At 47.0% G+C, this 18,647-nt stretch overlaps 1 long non-coding RNA gene across 1 annotated transcript; it reads right to left on the minus strand.

Annotated features, from left to right (window-relative positions):
- Positions 1-393: 393 nt before the first annotated feature.
- Positions 394-17,398, minus strand: LOC138511007 (uncharacterized). The gene is made up of 3 exons (XR_011280532.1): positions 17,224-17,398; positions 1,102-1,518; positions 394-943 (listed from the first exon to the last, which is right to left on the minus strand). It is a non-coding gene; the product is annotated as an uncharacterized lncRNA (long non-coding RNA).
- Between the last annotated feature and the right edge of the window lie 1,249 nt (positions 17,399-18,647).

Raw genomic sequence — 18,647 nt, forward strand, 5'->3', positions numbered from 1 at the left:
CAAAAAGCTGGGAGTAACCCTACTTCCAGCAGTAGCTGGGGTAATACATATTAACAAAACATAATGATCTACCACTGGTCATTATTACTTATCTTTGTTTCAATCTAATTTCCTATGTACTGGTATATTAAGCAATTCTCCTGCTTGTCACCATCCTGGTATGACACTCAAAATCAATATGTTTAAAACAATACATCTGTCCATCCAGAAATAATGCAAAATCAACCTATTAAGTAAAAAATAAAGAAATGATATCCACCTAAGGGACAGAACCTTGGCAAATTGCTACTTGAATGCTGAAAAGGGTTAAAGAAGACAGAAGACCCGAAAGGTGTGTTTGGTTGTGTTATTGGCATAGATTCATAGATACCCAAAGGTTCCGAATGGGTAAGAATGAAAAAGGTGAGATGAGGTGAGGATACTAAGAATCAAGAATGAATGCAATACAGATTAATTGTTCCCTTTTTTGTCGTACCATGCATCACACAGTTTTTGCATTAAGGAACGATAATGGACCAAGTTTGTCACTCATTTGGTTATTAGTTCTTATATTTTCACTTTTTCTTGACATTACCAGAGTTGCCCTATATGTTAATTCCAAAAATTGTAGAACAGTGTATAGGGTTTGCCAAAGATTGTGTGGCATCACAAGGGTGTCTGGGGAATCCTAGTAGGAAAGATGAATCCCCAGTTGTTTCACGCTTCAGCGGCAGAGATGGTAGTCAGGCCACCTTCCGCAGGGCATATTCGAACACCCTGCAGAAACATATGTATATCTTTAAGTGTCATAACAGTCGGTGAATTTAGATGATTAAGAAAACCACTGGGTAGCCCAGACGAGCTTACCCTAAACATGTACTCTTGCCTGTCCCCCCTCTGGGCAGCTGTGGGTGGCGGCAGGCATTCTATTGCACAGAATTGCTTGATAAAGATGCATCCCTTCCTGTAAGGGGGACAAAAAGACAAAATACGGGAGAGTATTAAATGGAGGATGAACATTCTAATCAAAACCATATGTGGAGGAAGGGTAAACACTTATGAATAAATCATCTTGGAGGCCAATTACATGCCTTGAATGTACAAAGGTGCCTTTTTACTCACCCCTGGGTGGAGCACAGCAGCAATTTGACATCCTTTGATGCTGCCGAAGCTGTGGGATATTCTCAGCAGCCAGCCTGTGGTCCCACTAACCAAGCAGGCTCTATGGGGGTTCCCTGGCACCCCTCTCTGCATGTTTCCAGCCGTTGGTGGTGCTTGCCATGTGCAGCCTAGTAGGTGTCTCTTCTCTCCAGCCTTCCAAGTCAGCCTGGGCTCCCAAGGTGCTCTATGGCGCCACTCTTCGAAAATCCTCAGTGGTGGGAAGACGACCTTGGAGAGCTGTGGTTCCTGTCCAACACTATCTGCACCCCTCCATCCCCACAGCAGCTAACCTCTGTACCTTTCTTCCTTTTTCAGCTCCCTCTCGACTGGGTCCAGATCAAAAGACAAACTCGTTGCCAGTGTTACGAAGTGAGACTCCTGGAGGAAACACATGGAGTTCTTCAGAGGTTCCTTTATTCAGTTACAAGTCACATAAGGTTAGGAACAGGACAGGTACATTTAAGGATAAGAGGGAAGAGGACAGGAGCCCACTGGCTCCCACCACCCAGGCTTGCATCTCCAACTGCCCGGGTGTAGAACCCCTTTCACATAGAAACATTCTCAACACTCTCTCAACATTCTACCAATAACATCACTCAATCAGGCATCCAGGAAGTCACGATACCACCGTTCACTCCTTCCAGAGAAAAATGAAATTCTGGTAGCTGCACCGTTTACAGTTGCAAGGCAATGCAGACCTGGGCGAGCCTAGATGAGCCGGGGCTGGCCCAGTTCAATATTTTGCCACTGGCCTGACCTCATCCCGGGTCAGTCCCTGCCCAAAACAGGAGCCAGCCACAAGCCCCTCTAGGCTTCTGTAACACACGGAAAATAAATGTTTTTTTTTAAAACAACATGCTCCTGATGTGCTGGCCGCACAACATGTGCGGGCTTACCTGTCTACCTGACTTCCGGCCCGTCGTGGTTGGCTGACTTCCTGTCCCGCCCCAGCCACTCATTGATTTGCTGGGATGGGACAACAGAGAGTCAGGTGGCCTGGACAGGAAGTCAGGCGAGCATGCTCCTGTTATACGCCGTCAGAGTGGCAAATTTAAGGGTAAGTGCAAGTCTTTTTTTAGCTTCCAGCCCTTTTGCACCCCTTTTCACGGTCATGTGCCACATCACACATCTTTTCACAGCCCCATGCCCCATTGCACCTCTTTTCACAGTCTCCAGGCCCCTCGTACCTCTTTTCACGGCCCCCAAAACCCTCACGCCTCTTTTTACAGCCCCCAGTCCAGACACATGCCATTTCTCGGCCCCCAGGACCTCCACCACTTTTCTCAGCTCCCACACACCCCTCTTCTCTGACCCCAGCCCCCTCCTCTTGGACCCTAGCCCCCTCACACTCCTTTTCTGGGCCCCCATGCAACCCTTGTCTCTGACGCTTGCCCCCTCTTCTCGGACCTTAACCCCCTCTCGCCCCCTTTTCTCAGACCCTATTCCCCTTGCACCTCTTTTCTCAGCCGCTAGCCCCCTCATACCCTTTTTGGCACCCCCAGATTCCTTTTTACATCCCCCAGCGTTTTGGCAGACCCCCCCTGTTTGGCGCATCCATTCTCCTGGCTCTGCTCGAGTTTAGCCCTAAGAGCAAGGCCAGAGCCCCTCGGCCTTAGCCAAGAAATCCCTGGCTCCCCCAGATCTAATGCAACATGCGCATGAAGTGATTTACCACATGTGTTTAGTAATTACAGTAGTGCCTAGTATCTGGGCCTGCGTGGTGTCCACAGTGAGGTTGCATTAAACAGAGCAGAAGGCAGAGTAGTATGGATTAGAAGAAACCGGAGTCAAGATCTATGGGCCTCATCTAGAATTGGGCGCAATGCAGAACACAATGCGCATGCAGCATGGGATGGAATGTGGGCCTCTCAGCTTTGCAGAGCTTCACATAAATATGATCTACCTCAGACTGAACGTAGCAACTATCTGAAGCTCTGTTAGTGAATCTCAAAATACATCATAATCACGCAGTCAGCATGCAATACGGATAACTTTAGACTGTCCAGCTCACTTCACAAGGCCAGTCTCTTTTACAGAAGAAACACCCTTTCGAACAGTCACAATTACCTGAACCCGGAAGTCACTAGAAAATGGGAAGACGCTCTAGATTTGACACTGGATACAAGCCAATGGCAACAAATGTTAAGGACACTAGCGAAACTTCCAGATCAGCAAGTAAAAAACAAACCCTTTTGTTCGTGTTTCACAGGGCATTATGGACTACGGAAAAACGACAGAAGGCAAACATTTGTGACAACCCTTATTGCTGGAGATGCATAGACACACAACTACCGGGCACTATGGAGTATATGCTTTTCACATGTCCTCAACTTTCTGTTTTCTGGGAGAATAATTGCGACAGAAATCTTAGATATCCTTCAAATTGGCTCCATACACTCATTGAAAGACCTCTGCGTCAATTCATTAGTTACCAACACTAAAGATAGACTTCTAAATTCCGGACAAATCTCCCTACTTGATACTTTTCTAGATAATGAACATAGACCACCAGACTCGATGGGAGGGAGGGTCTTTTATTTTTCCAATTTGTGGTGATTCCTTCGATGGCTACGGCTAGAAAATGGCTTAATGGCAATACGCTTAATGTGGACATAGTGAAATTATGAACAACGCAAGCCTCAGAGGAAGAGCTTAGGGTCGAAACACGGGTCAGGCTGATTTTGGTTGGACTAATAAACAATCTATGCAACTTTGCACACAAACTTAGAGTGTTTGGCGCAGTGTGATTGTATATGTTCATTATTTCTTTTCTTATACTGTAGAGCGTTGGGCCAGGGCACCTACACCATACAATCACCCGCTGCCTCCTGCTCAGTTATTGTGAGAGTGCAAGTGCTTGGGTGACTTTGTCTTACTTGCCCCCCTTCTGTTTTTGATAATTTTCTAGCCGTAGCCATCCAAGGAATCACCACAAATTGGAAAAATAAAAGACCCTCCCTCCCACCGAGTCTGGTGGAACTCTATCTGTCTATCTCATCGCTTGGAAAAAGCATTGTGAAAAGACACCTTTAAAACTGTTAAGTTCTTGGAAAGTTAGAACCCGATGGAGAAGTATCTCTGCAAACCCCCCTGACCCCCCAGTTGCAACACTCAATTGCACAGCCCCAGAAGTCTGCAAACCTCCATAAATTAGAACCACTAGATCTCTCTCCCAGAGACCCTCTGACAATTCACCATTTCTGGCTGGGTTCCCCTGCCCCTCCCACCCCCCTCATAACCTCTCCAAAGCCTCTCCCCCTGGTTCATCAGCCAAACCTCAGAAGAACCCTTTTAAAGTCCTTTGCATGTTGTTCATATGTTGTGGCTCCTCCAGTGTACCTGTAGCCCTACCCCTCACCTATGTTTTATATATTACAAACCTTTGTCATTTGATGTATGACCTTCTGTTTCCCTCTGACACTATTTGAGTAATGCCTGCTGTTGTCTCTGTTAAAAAACGTAATAAAACGTTCTGAACTTAAAACGAGTTGTGATGCTGGAGTGTCCGCGCTTTAGACTGCCTTCCACTGACCTCAGAAGAAGGCCCCGTTTATCTATCGCCACGGCCCACACTAGCAGCGTGTTTTAAGGTCAGGCCCGGCCTGCTGCGTCTCAAACCGCTCGGTTCATGCCGCTGTTTATAGCTAATGAGCAAAAACACTTGAAAGTCTTCCAGAGCGCACACATACCTAAGCGCAAACAAGGCATGCATTAACTTGCGCGACCGCAATATACACCAATTTAACAACGATTACACGAAGCCAGAATGAGGTCGAACGCCCTCAAGGGGCTGCGCCAGAACATGCAGCTGCCATGAGGCATCCCTGCAGCGCGATTAGCATTACAGGGTTGCTGTCTCCTCCCTTCTAATTTTAATGGGCACAGCATGTAACCGTTTATATATAACAGTTAGTCATCAGCAGGGGAACGGGATTCCTCGCGCTGCCAGTTCACTTATCCAAGGCCTCGCGCAATAGAGGAGTCATCTCCCGCCATGCAGCAAGCCCTTGTGGCAGTCACCTTGTGGAGGTAATGGGTGACCCTGGCTTTGGCTCGCGCGGTTTCAGTTCTGACTGCATTCTTTCTGATGCAACCTGAGCCCGCCCGCTGAAACCGTGCACCTCGGAGTTTCCAATTGATTACTCTCGTCCTGTGCCTTCGCAGGGCAATAATACCCTCTCACGTGACAGAGCCATGTCTGCTGCGCGCATGATGCAAGCCCAGCGAAATCCCACTCATCCCTTGCTTTGGCAGAGGAGTGGAATGCACACAGGCGGGCCCATATATGGGGCAGGAATCGGGCAGCATAAATCCAGCACTCACTATTTGCCTGTTATGAAATGAGGCTGCCTTATCTTGAACCTTGCACATTCATTGAAAACCAAATGTTAGATGGGCACAGTTTACATGAACTCGAAAGAGAAGACTTCATGTACTCACGAGGTAAGACGAGTGCAACCTTGATGACAGTCACCCGAGTTGTGGCATCATAATTGAAGGTTGTCACGTGATTACCCGAAAGAGGGCGTCAGAGATCTACAGGTGTATGACACAGAGGAGCATGGGCGTAATTTTAGGGGGGTGAGGGAGGGGGACATGGGTGTTTGTCCCCCCAACTTTCATGGCACACCATTTTGTCACCGTTCATTTGGCTGGGGCACCTTTTCTTCAGATGTCATGCCCCCCCAACATTTTCAGCAAAGTTACTCCACTGGAGAGGAGACAAGAAAAAGACAGGAACGAGAGAGCGAAGTTTTTTTTTTAGCAAGCGCAAGGTCGATTGGAAGCGACAGAGGAGGTACATGGCGAGGTGGTATTAAGATTGGGAGATGGGGAAGGTGGGGTCAGAGAGTGATAGAGAAAGGAGATGTCATGAGCACAGAAGTGGACAAAACAAAAAAAAGGCAAGCACGGAAGGGGCCTATGAAATTTGGGGGACAGGAAGGGCTACAATCAACCGAATCCAAAAGGACTTCGAGAATAAGTTAAGTTTGGACCCTAAGCACTTTATGGATATACTCGTTTGCCTGGGGAAAGTGAGCATGGTGGATGGAGGCAGACACTAGTGTTACAGAGCCATGTGATTTGGGCGCGTGCGCAACGTTCCCTCGAACGTCACGCAGGCGCAATGAATAAAGGGGTGGACCGCCAACGGCAGTTGCCACTGGGAGCCCGTAACAGGCAGACGTGTGTCAGTGTCTTCTGTCAGGTACTGGGGACCGGACCTATGTATGGGAGGGCACCGGGGCATGTAGAGTGGACCTAACACTGGTGACAAGGATGCTTCTGAATGGGGGGAAGAAGTGATCAGCTTCCGTGACAGGATTTGGGAACATTTCTTTGAACGCCCATTAGATACGTCACCCGCGTGGTGCACGCAAGCCTGCCATTTTGTATTTCTCACGGTTGCGGCCCCACGGGGGGCTCGTGCGCCGTCCGGAAAAATCTTTGGAGCCTTTGACAGGCTAATCAAAAAAATATATATATCAGTGGCAGAATAATAATAAAGCTAGTCTGTCACAGGATTTCACTTTGAAAACGAAGTGGGACTTTCACAACAGTGTGCTAGTCAGGCCACTGCATATGGGGGACCTGAACCTGCCTTCCTGATATATCTGTCCTGGTGGGGCTCCTGTGGAGTGTTTGCTGTGAGGAAATCTTTTTTGTGCGAGGCAAATGTCAAAGGGCCCACACCCTCACTACGCCAGTGGGCAACATTACTGTCAGAGATTGCTTACACGTCTGCTGGGCCACCATCTTCTGCTGTGCTGCAAGTTTTACACAATGGCAGACTTGCGGCCGCCACATAGTGTGAGGTGCTCGTGCAGTCTGCAAGAATGAGCAACCCAGGCGAGGGCGCTAAAGCCAACGTACAGCCTCTGGCAAAACATTCTATTAGATCAATGCCATGAAAACAAGGCACACTGGCACCCATGCCAGAATTCGATATGTCAGGACCCCCATCAAAGCTAGGACCAAAGTGGCTGTTGTGGATAAAGAAACTAGAGATGTACTTCCGAATGACAGGGGGGACGGACGATGATGCAAAGATGGCAACATTGGTATATGCTGCTGGCTCCGAGTTTCATCGTATCTTTGAGTCTCTGAACTCCTCTGCAGTCACATGTCAAGAGGTGAAAGATGCCTTGAAAGAACATTTCTTACCCTCAGCGAATCTGGACTTTGACCACTTTGTGATGACCAGTGAGAGGCTAAGGGAGGATGAGTCGCTGGATCACTTCTGTGATGGCTGCGTCAACTGGCCAGTACCTGCCAATGGGAGAATGAAGAGGGGATGGTACAAAATCAACGTATCCAGTGTTGCAGTTCAGGAAATCTGTGTTGTGAAGTGCTTCGCGACCCAGGGCTCACGCTGACGCAGATCCTTGATATGGGCAGATCTTATGAGCTGGCTGAAAGCTGTGCGGCCAGAATGGACGCAGCAGCCAAACCAGGGAAAAATGAAGAAACCTATGCCATCAGACATACAGCTACCAGTGGACCCCAATGCTAGAGGTAGCCCCTAAAGAAGAATGATGCACGACAGCAGTGTCGGAAGTGTGGGTATGACCTTCCCCACACCAGCGAGTGTCCTGCAAAAAGGAGGGTGTGTGGGCGCTGTGGATCAGGAAGCCATTTTGCCAGGATGTGCTGCTCTGCCAGTCCTGTGGTCATAGCACGAGGACCGAGCAAACGTAACAGTGGTGGCACACGCAAACAGAGGAGTGTGACCACTGTAGAACACGATCTTCAAGATTTGGACATTGCTGAAGAGGAAGAAGAAGATGAAGAGGTATTTTTCATCTCAAATATTGACTCTACCTCCAAGAGGCGTAGGGAGCTCACCTGCACAGTGAATACCTGAGACACCCCCACTCCAGTGACACGGGTGCGTCGGTGTGTGTGATGGCATCACAGCATTATGAAGCTCTCCCGGGACCATCCATTTTAACTGGAACAAAGGCGTAGATATACTCATTTGGCGGCGACCACCCTCTCTCACTACAAGAAGTGTTCACTACTTCAATCTCACACGCCGGACGCTCAATAAAGGCGACATTTTTTGTAACCAGTGTGAGCCCACATTCGCTCTTGAGCTGCGCTGCATCTGAGGCACTGGACATAGTGCACTTTGCACTCTCAGTGTACAAAACGGACATCCAAGACCTCATTAACCGTTTTGCAGAAATCTTTAAAGGGATTGGAAAGCTGAAAAGTGAACCGATTCTCCTGCATATTGATGAGTCAGCATGCCCAACCGCCCTGAAACATAGACGTATTCCTTTCCACCTCCGAGAACAAGTTGAGCGAGAACTTCAAAACCTGGTGGACCTTGACATTATTGAGAGGGTGGAGGGCCCTACACCATGGGTGTCTCCCATTGTAGTGCACATTAAACCAAAGCAACCGGGGCAGTCCAGATAAGTGTGGACATGCGGCTACCCAACATGGCCGTTAAGAGGGAGCGCCACCTGACGCCGATGTTGGATGATGTAGTGGGGGAGTTGCAGGGTGCAAAAGTTCTCTCAAAACCAGACCTATGCTCAGGATACCACCAGCTGGAATTACATCAAGACTCTGGGCATATTACCACTTTTACCACCCACAACGGCCTCTATCGTTACAAAAGGCTATGTTTTGGAATTTCTTCTGCGGCAGAAGTGTTCCAGAATGCTATCAGGGGTGCTCTCGCTGGACTCAAAGGGGTGAGCAATCTGAGTGACGATATTCTAGTACATGCTGCTTCAGGATCAAAGCACATGATCAGGATAGAGAAAGCGCTAGAACGGATGTGCGAGCTGGGTCTGACACTAAATCGCAAACAAATGTGAGTTCTTAAAGGAAAGCGTCACATTTTTGGGATTTGTTTTCCTCTCCAGAGGTATGTCACCAGACCCACAAAAGGCTAAAGACATTCAGGAGGCCAAACCCCCAAACAATCCCTCCGACGTGCGCAGCTTCCTGGGGTTGGTGAACTATTGTGGGAGGTTCATCAAAGACCTTGCCTCCCTCTCAGAACTCTTCAGGGCCCTGACAAAAAAGAACACTGGGTGGACATGGTCCACCACGGAACAGAATGCCTTTGATAATATTAAAGTTGCACTTACATGCAAAGAGAAAATGGCTATTTCAACCCGATGAAGGAGTCGGAGCTGGTTGTCGATGCTAGCCCTGTTGGCCATGGTGCGGTACTACTACAGCCAGATTGTCAGGGTCAGATGCGGCCCATTCCATACGCAAGTAAAGCCCTAACGGACACAGAACAAAAATATTCACAAATTCAACGGGAAGCACCGGCCATCCTGTGGGGCTGCAAACATTTTAGGCTCTACATTTGGGCAAGTTATCACCGATCACAAGCCCCTGATTCCCATCATGACAGGGGTGTCATCCAAGCCACCTCCAAGGATAGAGAGGTGGATGCTCAGTCTCATTGAATACGGTGTGAAGTTGCAATACAGGCCAGGGACACACAACCCTGCCAATTTTCTATTTCGCCATCCCAGGGGCGCTGACGTACCGGAGACTGGTGTGGAAGAAGAGTGCGAGGAGGCCATCCGGCAAGTGGTGGAAACGTCCATGCCGATAGCGCTCACGCTAGAGAAAGTGGCTGAAGCATCAAAGACTGATGGATTCACAACGCCGTAGGAAATGGTGACTGGAAGTCGGAGCTGGCAGATTTGTCAAGGAGAGAGAAAGAGAAGCAGCAGGACCTACAATCGCTGTGGCATGCACATCATGAACTATTAACCTCTGAAGAGGGCCTGCTACTCAGAGGAAGAAAAATTGTAATCCCAAGAGCGCTGCTAGACAGAGTATTAGAACTGGTGCACGTCAGCCATCAAGGCACGGCCAAGACAAAGGATTGATTAAGAGCGAAAGTATGGTTCCCAGACCTCGAGAAGAGGGTCGATGAGTACATACACCAATGTGTATGGTGTCAAGACGCGGTGCCTGTGAGTAAGGAGCAATGCATTGAGACCATGGAAAGGAGTGACCTGCACTGGGGCACGGTGCATGCAGACTTTGGAAACTCCGGCAGGGGCACGTACCTCTTAGTCCTCATCGAGCAATGTTCCCACTACCCAGAGGTAGAAATAGTGGAGTCAATGTCAAGTGACCAGACCATCCAAGCCCTGAACAAGATCTTCGCAACCCATGGTTTCCCCCACGTATTGTGTTCTGATAATGGACCCCCGTTTCAGGGCTGCCAGTACCCTGCTTTCATGGACGAATGTGGAGTAGTGCACAGGAAAGTGACCCCTGGCTAGCCAAGGGCAAATGGGGAAGTATAACGCTTTATGCGTACGTTAAACAAAGTTCTCAGAATAACTCAGGGCCAGTGAGAGAAGTTGCAGAGAAAATCAATTCCTTCATGAGTATAGGTCCACACCTCAGCATTCTACAGGGGTGGCCCCAGCAGAGGCTCTCTTTAACCAATGTCCAAAAGGTTTAATACCTTAGACTGAGGGACGGACTCCTGGAATAATAGAGAACCAGAAGATCCTCGAGGAAAGAAGAATCCGCAAATGAGCAAGAAAATGCCCAGAGGCATCTGAAACCAGCAACCATTGAAATCGGAGAAACCGTCCTGGTGCGCTACAGACACTCTGAGGGGAAACTGTCCTTAAACTACAAGCCGACACCCATGGGCGTGACTCATGTCAAAGGATCCATGGTCAAGGCAGCTGACAGCCGAGGGACCATCACAAGGAACACTTCCTTCTTCAAGTAGATCAGGGGTCGGGGCTCAGGGGGAGAACCGGCTGAGGGTGAGTCTTCTGCTTTCACCTCAGAGGACTCCTCTGCGCCGAATGAAGCCACTGGAGACCTGACAGCTGAAGAACCACTGCGAGCTACTAGCCAAGATGAACCACACTACCCTTGCCGGGAAGCAGGGCAGTGCCCGGTTAGGTTCAAAGACTACATTTTGGACCCAGATCCCTAAGTAGCTGAGGTGATAGTAAACTTCCACGTTTGGGTATTGCACTGTTTTGGTATGATATACCTGTTATCTGTCTTGTTGAAATCCCAAACAAGTTAATATATTGTTATGTGTTTTGTTTTGTTGTGAGAAAAGGAGGCATGTTACAAAGTCATGTGATTTGGGCATATGTGCGACGTTCCTTCGAACGTCACGCAGGTGCATTGAATAAAGGGGCGGACTACCAACGGCAGTTGCCGCCGGGTTGCCCATAGCAGGCAGACGTGTGTCAGTGTCTTCTGTCAGGTACTGGGGACCGGGCCTATGTACGGGAGGGCAAAGGGGCATGTAAAGTGGACGTAACAACTAGGAGGGTGACGAGTATGCAAATGCACATGGTTTAGGAAGCTACATTCGAGGAGAGAAATAGAGAGTAATATCCCAAAGGCAATGGGTGTGCGCATGTGGAATGGAGTGATGATAGAAGGCACTTTGGTGGTATATCCTGTTTGTCCACTCCCATCTTCCATTACCACTAGGCATATGCAGTGCCCTTCCCGCCCTGTTTGCAACTATCCTAATGTGACTCGCGTCTGTCGGTATTTTTGTGTTTATGTCATTTAAGGGGGAATTAATGGAGCCAAATCTCTCTGGTGGGCTTTATTCCAACATCTGGTCCAATTTTCATCCTATTATTTGCATGGAGACTCAATGGGTATGGAATTCAAGGAGGGATAGGTTATTGGGGGATCGGGGCCTTTAATGGGAACCTATTTTGCAGAAAGGTCCTATTTCTAGACACCAGTGTATATTTTCTTGTGGGTTTGCAGATTGCAGGATATGTTCTGGCATGCCCTCACCAATTACCCATGTGTGTTACACTTGCAAAGACTGTAGCTTGGGAACATTAAAATAGAATGATTTGATAGCGTTTCATGCCACATTCCTCACGCTTCCAAGTGTTGTAATAAGAGGTGCTATTATCATAAAATGCAGTAGTGCTCAATTGATCAACCTCTAAAGAAAGAAATCGGGGCCAGCCGAGATTAGTAGCTGTGACTGAAAGTTGCACACGGATCTCTGAGGCAACTGCATAACTCACTGAGCTATCTTACTGGCATACGGGTCCCCGCAAACACACAGGAATAATCAGTATGACCAGAGTTGTCTGTTGCGTGCTCAGTGATGATGATTTAGACTTCGCAGTTGATGAATGACACAACCTCCTCTTACAGGAATGGCACTGTATTTCCAGGTGGAGGGAAAGCTTTGCCATGCCATTGACATTGCCTTGGACACTTGGCATGCCACATATGTAATCAATATAATCAAAAGAAGGCTTAATTCTGCTGATGCCAGTTGCCAACAGGGTTAAATGAGAGCTTGATGCAGCAGTGGTTGAAATAACGAATTCAACATCTATTTGGGGAACTGCCAAAAACTCAGGCTGGGAAAGAGCCTGTGTCCTACCCACGGTGCCCTTATTGGAGGCGATCACAGCTCTGATCTGCAAGGCAGGTTTCAGCAGGGCATGGGTGTATTGTGCCAGGGTTGTGGATGGCACTGGCGTCCAGCAGATGGGGACTTCAGGCATGCCTTGGCACAACTAGATAGAGTAATTGCACTCTTGTTTAACTCTTCTGCTCGCATCAGTCTTGTGGGGAGGACTCAATGCAAGTTGCTCACCAGAATCGTCATCACAGCAACCAAGCATAGGAAATACAGCATGCAATGTGTGCAGCAGCAGCAGGAACCCTATAAGTATGCTTAGGTGTTTGTACTTTAACTGCTACACCTGTTCAGAGCTGCGCTATTAGTCTTTTTTCTGTACCTGGGCGCTCCAGGCTGTAACTGATTTCATGGTTGTTATCAACACTGTGCATAGTGGAGCTAGAGTGCTTGGCGCAATGTACAGCATTTACCTGCCCCCTGCCCATGAGAAGATACAACTAGCAGAGGCCTTTGCCTCTATTGCAGTGGAGCTGGATTTCATGCATGTCGGAGATGGCGCATCGCATTCCCTGCTGTATCCCAGCCCTGATCCCAGCAGGCCCAAGTCCGTGTGACTCTCCGGCAAGTCCTGCGAGAGAATCTCTACCTCAGAGACAATTGAAATGCCACTCTCTGAATGAGGGGCTTGATCAGTGTTCCAGATTACTCACGTCATGTCTGTGCTCCACCCAGCTGGCCTCTGCAGGTCAATTCTGTGCATGTTCATTCAGTGCAGTTGTGCCTCTGCGCTACTGCCGGTCGTCTTGTTACTGTGACGTGGTCTCATGGTGTGGCAGTCAGATAACCTGGCTTCACAGATACAATTTTCGTACTTGCAATTCTGTGATTTCAGAGTGAAGCAATGCTGCATATTTTATGTGCAGTCATGGCCCGTTTTGGGGATATACAATTCATCTTCCTCTGAATCTGGGAACTGTAAGGGCCAGTTAAACTAGGTTTCTGGCTGATCTGAACATGTTCCAAATGTGACAGTTGGTGAGCGGGTGGGCATTGAAATTAGGCATATGCTTAATAACTTACATATTCATAACTGTTGTGCTTTTTATGGAAAGGCAGAGAGGTACCACATGGCCGTGCTACATGATACCGATTTGGTGGTCGGCTGATCTAATTCCCCATGAATAGCGGAAACAGAAAATATGTTTAGTCTGGCAGTTGCTAGTAAAATTATGAAGGTGTGATACATAACTTGTTTTTGCCAAAAAGTTGAAAGGAGAACAAAGGATGATGACAAATAGGAATTGTCATATGTTGCTCCAAACCCCTAAACCAATCCTGACTTGGAGGCTGGGTTTGGGAGGAGAGAGAAGGGCAACTGTCCAATCCTAGTGGCAGGGATTATTGCAGGGAGCTTCCCCAAGATTGTAAAATTGTTGGTGTCATCACTGCTATATAAGTGGGACTGCACTAGGACAGAGACACAAAAAAAAGGAGAAAGACAGGAGGATAGAGAGAAGAGACAGACCATCGGGAAGGCTGCTGAAACTTACCATCTGACAGCTGTAAGGAGACACCAGAGGAGACTGCTGAGAGTGAATCTGGGTGGAGCTGTCCATCTCTAGGAAGGCCTCAAAGCTAACTCGAGAGAGGGAGGCCACCTTTGAGAGTAGAGTGACCAGACCCCCGCCCTAACTTTTCTGAGCGTCCTAAGATGCAGCTGGCTTTCCTGAACCTTAAACAGAGGCTTGCTATGTAAGGAAACCAAAAGGTGGGGGAGTCAGCTTGCTTTGAATCCTTTCCCTTTATAGTGGGCTAGGAGGCAAAACCGTGTAGATCCTTAGCCTATGTAACCAAAAATATTAACTTAATTAATTCCCCATTTGGCAGAATACTACAGGGTGGATTGTGTTAAAATTCGAAATTAAGAAAGCTCACTTCCCTTCCAGTCTGCGCTATAAGCTATAGCTTATCATTTAATTGGGTAATCCGTGCAGTCCAGCTGATCCCGACTTCTTTAAGGAAGAGGGTTGTATTTGTTCTTAAATCAATCCAACATTTTTATTCAGCTTCCCCGTCACAGGCCTTTCAGTAAGGGGGGGTCTAAAATTCCAAATTCCCCAAATCATTCCAATTTTTCTGTTGGACTTCCCAACATAGACCAAAGCAAGGGCGGTCTGAAAAACAAACCGCTAAATCACCCTGTGTCTATTTTAAACCAAAACTGTGGGCGAAATCATAATTGCCATATGTATTTGAACCAATCTTGAAATACTACTGCTAGCCTTTTAAGCCTGCAGGAAAATCAAAATCACACAACATTACATAAGTGCCTTCTTTATTGATCAGTGTAATTATTTTGTGAAGTGAAATTTACAGAAAGGGAAGAATTTTGTTGGTGTTCTTTTTAATTCACTTTTGTGATTTGTTTGTGGAGGGAGAGGTTGTGTTTTGTGCCACGGATAAAGTGGTGTTTTGACCTTTTCATGCTAATTTCTATTACTTTTAATTTAAATAAATACCAATATATTTCCTGCACACCGGCCTGGTTCATTGTTAGGTCAGGGGAGAGAGATCCAAGGGGCATAATATGTGTCTGAGATAGGGCTAAAAAAATAATCTGTTAAATAGTTTGTTGCATAACCACTTAAGTGGGGAGGGAAGGAACTCCCCGCATTGAGGGTGGTTTCTCAATAAACTGTTACAACGACATAGCACACTTATACATGAAGGACATATTCTTCCATTCATTAAGTTACACAAAAATGCACTCGTTTATGACCCCCGTAGTTAGAGGACGGACACACATACATTTCTTCATATTCACATCCTTTGCAAAAGCTGAAACCGCAAGATGCAAAGTATTCATATATCTAGCTTGCACATGCTTGACTGCTACTAACATTGAGAAACCATAATGAATTATATGAAAGCTATAGGCCTCTGAAATGAATGGCAAAGGAGAGACTGGCTTTCGGTACATGGAAAGGCTGACATGACTGCCACAGCCAGAGGTGTGCAGAAACAAGTTAGCCAGCCAAGGTCAAGTGGAGACAGTAAGGTCCAGTTACCAAGACAATGAGCCACCCCAGAACATAAGGCTAAACTCCTCATAATACCAAGCAGGACAGCTTCATTTTGTGGTCTCAACACACGTGATCCAGCCGAACAGGACAATGCCCATTCAATAGAGGTAGACGATGAGGTCTGTGCCCATCGAACCAGAGGGGAAAAGCTACAAGTGTTGCCCAAAAACTGCCAACTGAATGCACTCTCCCTGTCTTAGGTGATTAGAGATGGCAACATTAGAGAACACTTCACATCTCCATTTTCATCCCCAAGGTACACTCAGTCTGGTAAGCGTCCAGGGTTCCAGGGATGGGAGGACACATTCTGCCCAATCCAGTTTCACCTTTCACGTGGGGATTTAATTTGTTGCAAGGGCCAATGGTCTATTTGCGACCCTGTAACACTGTAGATTGAAACTAGTAGAGGTGGTCCTAAGAGGGGCCACTAGATATGGCTATCCAATAGAAGAAATAACCCTTATAGCTCCTATATGTAGCTCACCCAAACTAACCAATGTGATAGGTTTCTGAGGTGGAACCTGAACTTGTGACGTCACACTAGGATAAAACTGGGTGACACATTCTTAGAAGACGAGAGCTCTGGAGGATACTTGTTTTCCTGATGTGATTCATTTTTGTTTGCTAATAATAGACAGTAACTTTGCCCCATGGCTGAATCTTCCATTCTTGTGGCGAGGAGTCTTTGATGAGCCCAAGTATTATCTGCTGATAATTTGGGTGACTGACAGAGCCCTGGCCACATCTATACAGCGTTGTGTAATATGTCTCTAGGTGTAATTTAAAACTCCCCTAATTTGCTTTAACGTTTTACCTGAAATTGCATTCCCAAGAATGTGACATCTTGGATCATAGGACTACTTGTAGCATGTTTTGTCACAGTATCGTTTTTGCATCAAATATATCCAGGTTGCAATTCACCGAACGCCAATCGTTTTTTTAGGTTGATTTTTTGAGTGAAATGATTTCCACAGAAGCAAAAGTGCCCCTCCCCCACCCTGTCATCATATTCACCACGAAAGCTCTCTTCAGTGAAAGTCAGGGGCTGGAAAGAGGACAACTCTCCACACCGGGCCCTGATTTTCTTTCTAATGTCAGAATGGGATATGGTGGGCGATGAATGGAGACAGCATGGCAAAGTGACAGTGTTTACCGGTAAACGGACTGGTGGGCACACTTCATTTCATATGCATGGCTTGTGGGCAGAGACACGTGGAAGTCTCCTCTATCACCTGATATGGCTTTCAAAATAATTATTTTCTCGATTATAAAAGAAAAATGATAATTCTTCATACAGCTGTATCTTTCTGTGAAAACTGGAGAATGCATACAGTGTGGATAGACCTCCTTCCACGGCTTATGAACAGTATGATTGACAGGACATACATGTGTTCAGTGCTGTGTTATGTATCTCAGCGCACCAGCATATAATATATATTAGCATCATGTAATTGCAAATTACTTAAAAATGTCACACAGCATTAGTGTTACAAACAGAAACATAAAACAGGCGCAGCATTTATGGAGATAAAACAAACGATTGCTCTGGTTCCCACGGAAGTGCTGATTTGAAATAATCCCACGGGGAGGGCTGATGGCAAACGGGAAGCAGGGGTGACTCACTGGAAGGTTGTTGGGTGGCCAGCATCGGTAAGGGGTCTCCTGGTGAGGGCGTAGGTGCTTTTGATTAATTGGCGTTAACGCAGTGAAGGGTGGCTGCCTCTGGTGGTCCCGCTTTGATGCTCGCCGTTCTGTATGTGCACAGATGCTGACTACGTGGGCTTTACAGTATTAGAGAGCCAAGCCTCTGGTGCAGCCGCTTCTGTTGTCCGGTATTCACTGCTCCTTCTGATGTGGTTCCGGAACTCAGCGGGCTGTGCTGGCATTAGTCAATTGGAAGCAGATTTAAAGCGACGAAGGGAGTTTTCACTTCAAAACATGACTCCAATCGAGGTGTGTTTGTCTTGTGGCTTTATCCGGCACTGGAGCACATCAAAGGGCGCAGAAAGAGCCTTAATGCGTTTCTGGAAAGAGATAAATTGAAATCTTTTCCCGCCAAGTAGGTAATTGAGTTTTAAACAGTGTGGAGAAGAACACGTCAGGTGACTCACGCGGCTGCTGCTGACAGCAACATCCGAGCAGCCTGCGATGTCACCCCACGAATAAAAGATGGATGAAAGCGGTGGTGAGTTTATGAGGGCGGTTAAACATGTACAGTGTGACATAATGCGCCTCGTACAGCAAAGTTATAGATTTGCCAATGACACACTTTGGTGACTTATGTGGGCGCTCGAGACTTGTCATAGCTTGGAGACTTTTGGTACAATCTCCCTTTATAAACCGATAAGCGTGTTTCCACGCCGCATTATGATCATGCTTCATCTGTCAAATGCATGTGTACGGGTGACATCAATCACTCACAGTGCCATTGTCATGCAGTGAACCCTGCCGACTCAGTGGTGGGTGGAGTGGGAGAGTCTCAGAGGACATCAGTGGGAAATGTAAGTCTAAAACAGTGTTGTAATATCAACCACACAAACAGTACTATCATGCCTCCCCCTTTCAACCACCCAACTCCACCTCAGAGCTTATTCAAATTAAACTGAGTAAAACATATTTCAAAATTCAAACACCAGTCTGAATTTCTAATTTTTGTGTTTCTCTTTTGCAGCCGGAGCTGCCCAGGGTGTTGGCCAACAAATGCATAACTTTTTGACACATAGTTGCACAATTGTGTGGAGTGTCTATTGCTATGTCACATATACGAGTTATTAAAGGTAATTGATTACCAACTCACAAGTTAGCAATTTTTCTGATTCAATGCTCACTGTGAAATATGTGTGCTCTAGATATTGTGATGGGTAGAGTGCATCTGAACATTGTTACAGTTTCTGGATTGTGGTCAGTGGCGCACAAAGTCCTTCACTGCAATGGCAGCTTCTACCAGGGTTCACCGACATAAAACCAGGTGGATGTGAAAGCTGCTCAGACTGCGTGACCCTTCATTCCTTCGTCTTTCTTTAGGGAGTCTCAACAGGAGATGTGAT

Source organism: Ambystoma mexicanum, chromosome 6p (genome assembly GCF_040938575.1).
Source record: "Ambystoma mexicanum isolate Mex_15411 chromosome 6p, UKY_AmexF1_1, whole genome shotgun sequence".
Taxonomy (NCBI): Eukaryota; Metazoa; Chordata; class Amphibia; order Caudata; family Ambystomatidae; genus Ambystoma; species Ambystoma mexicanum.